We start from the raw sequence: 10460 nt of genomic DNA, 5'->3' as shown, positions 1-10460 counted from the left end.
GTCGTCAGGGGCAGAGATGGCCATATACACAGTCGAAGAGGAAGGTTTTCAGGCAGGACTTGAAAACGGGGAGAGAGAGGGCAAGGGGGAGGGATTGAGGGAGTATGTTCTTCATTTATTTTATTGTCTTGCCAGCATACTACTGTGTGGTTTACACAGGGTTGCAAAGGGCAAGACTCTGTACATTCCTTTCGTTTGTTTTTGAGTCAACGACATCCATTTTTTCCAAAGATGTAGAGAACTGGCCCCAAAGCTGTAGCTTATCTGGACCCTTGTTGGCAAGGGCCCTTTCTTTAAAAACAACAAAAAACAGAAAGAGCAAAGTACAACGTGTACCTTTAGCCCATCCGGGAAATGTTGGCTGATGGTTTGCTGGGAGGCCACGACCTCCATATGTCATACATTTACCTTTTTTTTATTTGTAAATATTTATTTGACACTTGTGTTTTAACAGTGAGATGTGGCGGAGTGCACTTTGTTGACAAAAGAGATGTAGAGTGGGTGAGTGGGGTTGGGGGGCTGGGGGTTGGGGGGCTGGGTAGGGGCAACGGAGGTGGGGATGGAGGTAGAGGTCTGGGACCTCAGATGTCCTTAATAGTAACAATAATCTTTGCATTTGATACAGCAATTGGCTGCCACGCTGTGGGGAGTAAGGAAAGTTGCCCAACTTTTCGCCCTGCCTGGGAATCGAACCCGGGTCCTATCGCTTGCGAGGCCAGTGCTCTAACCACTGAGCTACAGGTCTCCACAGGACATTTAACTGAGACATTCTCCCCTGGAGAAAGCCCCACATTGAGAGCTACGGCACATTTGCAAATCACATAGAGGTCAGATATGCGTCCACAGCTTTGGAAGGAATCCTCAAACACAGGGCCAGACCTTTTCTTGCTATAGCTTTACGACCACTGACCAGCTTTACGACCATCAAACCTGTTTGGGCTTTAGCTTGCAGGCTTCACAGGAGCTGAGTGGGAGGATTCCCTGCCCCCAGTGACTGCTCGGTCCTTCCAGGTCCTGTTGATGAGCCAGGCCGGGCTGTGCTGTCATCAGCTGTGAGTAGCCTGGACTACTGCGGACCCACCTGCCTCAGGAACCAGACTGATGAGAGAGACCGTCGCTGAGGGTTGACTCGATTTCTTCAATCCATTGCCAAGCACATCACCTCGATGCCATCTCAGTGCATTTAAGGTGGCACAGATGGTCCACTCGCTTCCAAATTAAGGCCGAATGTTCTGTGGCATCTTAAGATGATCTTAAGACTAAGACCGGGGTGGAGGGTGTGGGGGGGAAGGGGGAAAACGAGACGGGTTTCGGATGAACTGGAACCAAACCACATGAAGAATTACACTGAGATGTTATCAGTGGGCGAAAGTCATGCTGTGAAAAGTACCCCTCTTTCAGCTATCACAACACTTCTGGGCGATGGACTGAAGTCCTGGATTGAATCCCACAAAATACAGTCAATTTGGTGTGTCGGTGACTTGAGGTCACAGATTTAAAATAGCATCCAAAACAAGCCGCGGGGAGGGAGAAGAAATGTTTTCGGCAGCGAGTTGTTCGAATCTGGAACGCATCGCCTGAAAGGGCGGTCGAGGCCGATTCGATAACTGCTTTTAAAAACGCGGTGAACGGGTATTTGAGGAGGACGGGGTTGCACGTTATGGGAAAGGGTTTGGGAGTGGGATTGACATTACATTGCTCTTTTCAAAGAGCCGCACAGACTCGATGGGCCGAATGGCCTCTTTTTGTGCTGTACAATTCTATGATTCTATGAATTGACTTTACAGTGTATCCCGTGAAGCGCTTTGAGACGTCTCGAAGACCTGGTAAGGCGCTACATCAAATGCAAGGATTATTATTATTATATAATCCCCACAAGCCAAACCCCAGAGATGGCTGGCCTGCATGCCGGGTGAGTGGAGTAATGGGTGGAGTGGAGGGGAGAGAGTGGGGGGTGGGGGGGGGGAAAGGATAGAGACTAGAAAAGATAGGAAAAGAGGAGGAATGAATATACCTGCTGTGCTGGCTGGACAGTGCGGGAAGAGGAAACATGGGCGGTGGTGGGAGGAAGGGATATGTATTTATTTGAATAATTAATCATCATTTTAAGGAGCGAGATTCAAGCATTGTTCTACTTCCTTATGCTCACACCAAACTCTGTTGCAATAGTGCAAGAATAACGACAAATGGCATTTACACAGCGCTTTTCACGTCCGGAGGACGTCCCAAGGCGCTGGACAGTCTGAGATCCACATCCGAGCTGGTGGTTGGGATCAGGAGAAGGTGGAGGGTGGGGAGGGTTAGGGGGAGGAGGGTGACCGAAAGCGCAGTCGAAGAGAAGGGTCTTGAGACGGGTTTTAAAGGAGGCGAGGGAGGGGGGGGTGATGCGGAGGGACTGTGGGATGGAGTTCCAGAGGGGTGGGGATAGAGATGCTGAAGGCTCGCCCGCCAATGGTGGGGCGAGCAAGGCGGGGGAGGTGAAGCAGACCGGAGCCCGCAGAGCGGAGGGAGTGGGTGGGCGGGGGGGGGGGGGGGGGGGGGGGGAGAGGGTGGTGAGGAGGTAACGGAGGTGGGGTGAGTGAGGCTGTGTAGGGCTTTGAAGATGAGGACCAGGATCTTGAACTGTATCCTCTGAGTGCACAGTGCGGAAGGGAAGGGAGAGGGAGGGAGGTGGACCCATCTTTATTTAATATTCGTTTTTTCCACAAAACACCCCCACCAATTTGACAAACAAAATGGCGTTTGAGACCAGCCAGGTCTGTAAAGGACAAAGAGGGTTAAAAAACAAAACAAAATCGGTTCCTTAAAAGTTCCTTCTTTGGCTCTGGAAAGATTTCGATCTCTCGAGAGCGAATCCAGAACCTAAATCCCAAATAAAGTCTAAGATTTACAACATCAAATTGGTCTGGGTTTAGGGTCCAAGAACATAGAGGCATAAAGGACCCTTATGGAATCTGCTGGAGGGTTTGCCGCATTCCTTCAGTAAGTCAAGGATTGCGGCAAGGAATACTGCAAACATTACTTTAAAATGCATTACATTTAAATATATATATTAAAGATGTGCTTTCTTTTTGGAAAGTGATCTACAGTACCGTTTAAATCAACACATTCACCCAAAGAAGTTTTTAGAAAGAATAAGGTTTGGAGTTTGTGCCGTTAACATTACTTGTGATACTTAACACTGGCAATTGCTAGGACTACAGGCACAGTGGAGTAGTGTAGCTCAGTGGTTAGAGCCCTCGAGAGGACCTCGGTTCGATTCCCGGGCCGATTCGATAGCAGCTTTTAAGGGCGTAGATAATTGGGGAGGACAAGTTTGTAGGGCAATGGGGAGAACGCGGGGGAGTGGGATTGAATTGGATAGCTCCTTTCAAAGATCAGCACAGACACGATGGGCCGAATGGCCTCCTTCTGTGCTGTATAATTCTATGATTCCCAGGCAGGCCGAAATGTTGGGTAAGTTTCCTTACTACACACACACGCCTCTGCTTACCGAGCAGTCAGTAGAAACCTGGTTGGCGGTCGATTGGCACATTGCCTTTTTCGGCAGTAATAATCTCTTCACAGCAAAAACAAATTGGAAAATAATAATAAATTGGTCACTTCAACCCACGGTGTTTGTGATATTCTGCTGTGCGCAATTGGCTGCCGGGTTTCGCCCACAAAATATACAGTCGATTCACTTTACAGAATATTCTGTGAAGCGCTTTGAGACATCTCGAAGATGTGATAAGGCGCTATGTCAACTGCAAGGATTATTGTTATAATTATTATTAATTATTAATTCTGAACCGGGAAAGATTGTACATTTCAAAATATGATGTCTGGAAACAAAGCGGAGGTCACCGAGGTTAAATAATCCTTGCATTTGAAATAGCGCCTTCTCATGTCTTCGAGAGGTCTCAAAGTGCTTCACAGGTTGTATTGTCAAGTGACGGTATATTTTGTGGGCGAAACGCAGCAGCAAATTGCACACAGCAGCGTCCCTCAAACAGTCGTTGATTGAGTGACCAATTTTTTGGGGAAGGAAATCTTAACCTCAGAAAAGCGTTCCACGAATCGACTAACAACCGGGTTCCTCCTGACTGCGAGGTAAACAGAGGCGTGTGGGTGTGTGTGGGGGGACTAAGGAAACTTGCCCAACGTTTCGCCCCGCCCGGGAATCGAACCCGGGTCCAATCGCTTGCGAGGCGAGTGCTCTAACCACTGAGCTACACATCGTTAGAAGCGGGAGCGAGACCTGATGGAGTTGTGCCGCCATCTAGCGGCAGTTACCCATTGCATTATCACAAGTAAAATTAAATAGAATCACAAAGTTGAACCCTAAAATCACCTAATAAGTGATTCCCCCCCTCCCTCCCTCCCTCCCTCCCCCTCTGTTGGGTCACCGTCCAACAGGGTTTTGATCTCACCTCTCTCGGGTGTCATCATTAATCTGACAAACGGTCGGATGAAAGTCATTGACCTGAAACGTTAACTCGCTTTCCTCTCTCTCCCCACCTCCACAGACGCTGCCTGACCTGCTGACTGTTCCCAGCGACTTCTGTTTTACATCCGTCATTCATTGCCACCCATCCAGATGTAACCATTTCTATTTAGTGGACAGTTATCTGCCCATCTCAGGTGCCATTTTACAGACGAGGAGTTAAACCGAGGTCCTGTCGGGCTGGTCAGGTGGAAGTTAAAGATCCTGTGGCCCTCTTGATCAACAATTCTCCCAGAACACTAATAATAGTAGTAATCTTTGCATCTGATATTGCGCTTTATATTCGAGACGTCTCAAAGCGCTTCACAGTATATACGGTAAAGCGAATTGACTGTATATTTTGTGGGCGAAACGCGGCAGCCAATTGCGCACAGCAGCGTCCCCACAGACAGTCGTGGATTGAAGTGACCCATTTATTATCATTACTTTCTTTGAAGGAATTGTTACCCCTGGAAAAGCGATGCACCAATCGACTTACAACCGGGTTCCTACTTACTGCGGTAAACAGAGTCAGTGGGTACGTGGGTGGTTGGGTGGGTGGGTAGGTGGGTGGGTAGGTGGTTAGGTGGGTCGGTGGGTGGGTAGCTGGGTGGGTGGGTAGGTGTGTGGGTGGGTGGGTAGGTGGGTGGGTGGGTAGGTGTGTGGGTGGGTGGGTCAGTGGGTGGGTGGGTGGGTTGGTGGGTGGGTGGTGTGTGTGTGGGTGGGTGGTTGGGTAGGTGGGTGGGTGTGTGGGTGGGCTGTTGGGTGGGTGGGTGCGTGTGTGTGTGGTTGGTTGTTTGGTTGTTTGGTAGGTGGGTGGGTGGGTGGGTGGTTGGTTGGGTGGGTGGGTGGATGGGTGGCTGGGTGGGTGCGTGTGTGTGTGGGTCGTTGGTTGGGTGGGTGGGTCGGTGGGTGGGTGGTTGGGTGGGTGGGTCGGTGGGTGGGTGGGTGGTTGGGTGGGTGGGTTGGTGGTTGGGTGGGTGGGTGGTTGGTTGGGTGGGTGGGAGGGTGGGTGGGTGGGTGGGTGGTTGGGTGGGTCGGCAACCTGAGGACCTGGATTTAAGATAATTGGCAAAAGAACCAGAGGGGAGACCAGGAGACTTTTGTTTGCGCAGAGAGCTGTGGCGCTGCTGATCACAGCTCAACCATTCCTTCTCAGTCATCATTAATCTGATCCCGAGGGGGAATTCTCACCGGCCCAAAAACAGTCACTACACTGCACTACACCAATTCCTGAAAGATGCTCCTGAGACAGTGACACGATAAGGCGCTGTGAAGATTTATTTTTTCTCCTCTCTCTCTTTTTTTCCCCCCCTTCTCTCTCATTCTCTCTCATTCTCTCGTTTCCCCCTCTCACTCTCCCCTTCTCTCTCACTTACTCTCTCTCACTCTCGTTCCCTCCTCTCGCTCTCTCGTTCCCCCCCTCTCATTCCTATTCCTAATTACTATTGTTATTACTATTATTATTACTGTTATTGCTGCAGCCACGTTTCTGACCTGCCATGGCTCTGGTGAGGAACATGCCTCCCTGCTTGATCAGCAGCGACACGTCGAGAGTCCCTCCGCCCAGGTCCACCACCAGCACATTGAAAACCTCCGCCTTGTGCAGCCCGTAAGCCATCGCTGCCGCGGTGGGCTCATTGATCACCCTCAGCACATCCAGCCCTGAAACACAGGCGAGAGCACAGGCGGCCGTCAAGCTTCCTGCGGGAGCGCTCGAGACCACGACCAAGACAAATGACATTTGGACGGCGCCTTTTCACGTCAGGAGGACGTCTCCAGGCGCTGCCGCGGCAGAGAGTTTCCGATAGCGCTTGCTAGCGGGGGTGTCCTGTAGCTCAGTGGTTAGAGCGCTCGCCTCGCGAGTGAGAGGAGCCGGGTTCAATGCCCGGGCAGGACGACACGGTGGGCAACTTTCCTGACTCCATACACACGCCTCTGTTTACAGCAGTGAGTGGGAACCCCATTGTTAGTCGATCGGGAGAAATCGCTTTTCCGGGAGTAATAGTTCCCTCAAAATAATAATAATAATAATTTGGTCACTCGAAAGCACGGTCGAAGAGGAGGGCCTTGAGATGGTCTTGAAGGAGGCAAGAGAGGGGGCGAGGCAGAGGGAGTGAGGAAAGCAGTTCCAGAGCATAGTGGCTGAAGGCACGGCTGCCGAGGGTGGAGCGGAGGATCGGGGGACGAGGAGGAGGCCAGACCCAGAGTAAAAGGCAACAGGTACTGGTTTGAGGAGAGAGGAGGTCCGAGAGGTCGGGGGGTGTAGAGGAGTGCAGGGACTTGAATACAAGGGTGAGGATCTTGAAGTCAATCCTCTCTGGGGTAGGCAGTCAGTGCAGTCTGGCGAGCACTGGCGTGACTGGGGAGCGGAGTTTCATACGGCTGAGAATGCGGGCGGCAGAGTTTTGAATGATCTGAATATTGTGGATGGTAGTGGATGGGAGACTGGCGAGGAGGGCGTTAGAGTAGTCCAGCCGAGAGGTGACAAAGGCATGGTTTCAGCGGCTTTTCGGGTGAGGTATTGGCGGAGACGGGCGATGCGTCGGAGGTGGAAGAAAGCAGTGCCAGTGAGGGACTGGATGTGTGGGAGGAAGGATAATTGGGGGTCGAACCTGATGTCTAAGTTGCGTACGGGATGAGTGAGTTTTAGGGGGAGGGCGGGTAGGTGGAGAAGGTGACAGCAGTTAGATTTTACACGTTGACGAAGCCAAAGAGTATGGCTTCCGGCTTGTCAGCATTCAGCTGAAGGAAGTTAGCGCTCATCCAGCCCCTGAGATCTGACAGGCAGACTGACAGAACATCAGGGGACTGGGGGTCACAAAGAGAGGTGGAAAAATAGAGTTGGGTGTCGTCTGCATACGTGTGGAAATGCACCCCATGTCTGCGGATGACATCCCCAAGAGGGAGCATACAGATCAGAAAGAGGAGGGGGCCAAGGATGGATCCTTGGGGTATCCTGCAGGTGATTGGGTGAGAGCGGGAGGAGAAGCCGTTTGTGCAGATGTACTGCTGGTGGTTTATGAAGTAGGACTTGAATCAGGCGAGTGCGGTCCCACTGAGGTGGATGATGGAGGTCTAGGAGAGAGAAGGCGGGGAGGGCGGTGGGAGAGATGGACACGGGCTGCTGAGTTCTAGATAAGAATCCTCTGTGATAATAATAATAATCCATGCACTTGATATAGCTTCTTATCACGATCTCCAGACGTTTCAAGGCTCATTACAGAATATACTGTCAAGTGTGGTGACTGTATACTTTGTGGGCGTCATGTAGCCATCTTGTCCTGCTTCCACCTCCGCTTCAGCTCCCTGGCACGATTGCACAGATCATATATTTGAGCTCTGGCGAGGAGGAACAGAGGGCTCAGGGCAAAGAGAGTCGTCATCTCATTGAATGTGATTAATGACTGGAACAGGTTGCTTTCCAATGTGCCAAAGGACATTCTTCATCCGCATACTGACCCGACCAAACTCCATGCCCACATCGCGCCAGTTCTGGCCCAGGCTCCACTGTCTCCCATCACCGAACGGATCGACTTCAAGATCTTCACACTCGTGTTCAAATCCCTTCACTCACTGGCACCTCTGGATCTCACTCCCCAATCCACCAACCGGCACCTCCACTCGACTGGCAACGGCCTCCTGCTCGTCTCTCGCACTCTCCGCCCCACCATCGGAGGTCGCGCTTTCAGCCACTACGCCCTGAATCTGTGGAACACTCTCTCTCAATCCCTCCGCCTTACCCCCTCTCTCCCCTTTTTGAAGTCCCGCCTGAAAACCTTCCTCTTTGACCGTGCTTACGGCAAGCGAGAGACCTGGGTTAAATCCCCGGGAGGGCAAAACCTTGGGCAAGTTTCCTTACCCCACATGCCTGTTTGTGGGACGCTGCTGTGCGCAATCGGTTGCCATGTTTCGCCCACAAATATCAGTCAATTCACCTTACAGTATATTCTGTGAAGCGCTTTGAGACGTCAGAAGACGTGAAAAGGGCTACATCAAATGCAAGGATTATTATTATATCAGCCCGTCTGCTCAGCAGACTCCGCCCTGCTCCACGACCATCACCCGGCCCACTCTGCCATGAGCAGTCGGGCCTTCAGCCTTTCTGCCCCCACCCTTTGGGACTCCATCCCACATTACCTTTGTCTCACTCCCACCCTTTTCTCCTTCAAGGCACATCTCAAGGCCCTCCTCTTTGACTGCGCCTTAGTCCACCCACCATCCTCCCTGATCCCAACCCCCAGCTCGGGCCCCAAATCCCTGATTGGGATTTGCGCCTTGGGACATCCTCCCAACATGAAAGGTGCTGTAAAATTTTGTATTGTTTTGTATTGTGATGGCTGTCAGGAGCGAAGTTTGAGCTGTAATGTTCAATGTTGCGATGTTGATGCTGAAATATTTCATCACAAGATCCCAGGATTGTATTCGGATGAAGAATATCCTTTGGCACATTGGAAACCATCCAAAAAGAGACCTATCCACCACACCTTCTGGCAAAGCCTATTCCAGTCAGTAATTATCTTCAAGAAATGCTTCCTATTATGAAATACATCTAAATCTATGTCTTCTTTTACCGCCTTCGTGCATCTGAAAGTATTGTTCAGAGTTTGCATTTTTAATCCCATTTAAAATGTTATTACACGTCTATGGGGTTCTCACTGAATCGTCTTCTCTCAAGATTCACACTGAAACAGTGCAATTTATGTGCATTCATGTTTTGGTGAATAAAAGGTGTTTTACAGGAACATTATCCACACCCTCCATCCTCCACCCACCATCTTCACTCAGACTGTTGAGCTGATGTAATGTCAGCTCCCACTGTCTTGATTTAATTGCTAATAATCATTGCATTTGATGCAGCGTCTCATCACGTCATCAAAACATCTCGAAGGCTTTACTGTAAAGTGTGTTTTTGTACCCAAAGTGGCAGCTGATATGCGCACATCAGTGTCCCACAAAGAGCCACAAAGTGAATGACACAATCCAAATGAGGTGTGGTATTTGCATGCGTTCAGCTTTTATTGTGTTCAAGTACACACATCCTATCTCTATCTGTAGCTCTACAGCAGCCAAAGCAGAAAATGGTTTGGAATTTACTGTGTAACGCGTAGCAACACAAAGATACTTATTAAAGCAATGAACAGATAGACGTGGAGGAGCTGGGATCCATGAGCAGCGAGCGCCAGCTGTCTCTGTCTCTCCACTATCCTTAGACATTGCAGCCCTGCACATAGCGTTGGAGGTTCCTCCCTCCATAGTGATGTCTCCAGCCGTACCTGCAAAGTGAAGAGCGACTGACATTATAGGGAAGCGGTACGACAGGGAAGTATACAGTGGTGTCCCCCAGGGGTCGGTGTTGGACCACTGCTCTTTTCAATCTATATAAATGACCTGGACCTCGATACATGGAGCACAATTTCTAATTTTGCAGATGATACAGAGCTTGGAAGAGTAGTAAATATTGAGCAGGAAAGTAGCAGACTGCAAGAGGACACAGACAGACGACTGGTGAATGGGCAGACACGTGGCAGGTGAAATTTAATGCGGAGAAATGCAAAGCGACGCTTTACTGGAGGAAGAGTGAGGAGAGGCAATATAAGCTATTGATGATACAATCTTAAAGGGGGTGAAGGAGCAGAGAGACCTGGGGGTTCACATAAGCAAATCTTTGAAGGTGGCAGGACAGGTAGATAAAGCTGTTAAAAAAAGCCCACAAGATCCTTGGCGTTATAAATAGGGGCATCTAATGCAAAAGGAAGGAAGTTATGATACAATACAATACAAAACTACATTTGTAAAGCATCCGAAGGAGCTGAACAGATCGGGATTAGGAGCCGAGCTTGGGGTGTGGAAGGGGTTGGGATCAGGTACGGTGGAGGGCAGAGAGGGTAGGAGGGTGGCCAAAGAGGAGGGTCTTGAGGCATGCCTTGAAGGAGGCAAGAGGAGGGAGCGAGGTGAAGGGAATGTGGCATGGAGTTCCAGAGGGTGGGGGCAG

The sequence above is a fragment of the Callorhinchus milii genome, unplaced genomic scaffold (genome assembly GCF_018977255.1).
Source record: "Callorhinchus milii isolate IMCB2004 unplaced genomic scaffold, IMCB_Cmil_1.0 Scaffold4, whole genome shotgun sequence".
Lineage (NCBI taxonomy): Eukaryota > Metazoa > Chordata > Chondrichthyes > Chimaeriformes > Callorhinchidae > Callorhinchus > Callorhinchus milii.
This window is presented reverse-complemented; position numbering follows the sequence as displayed.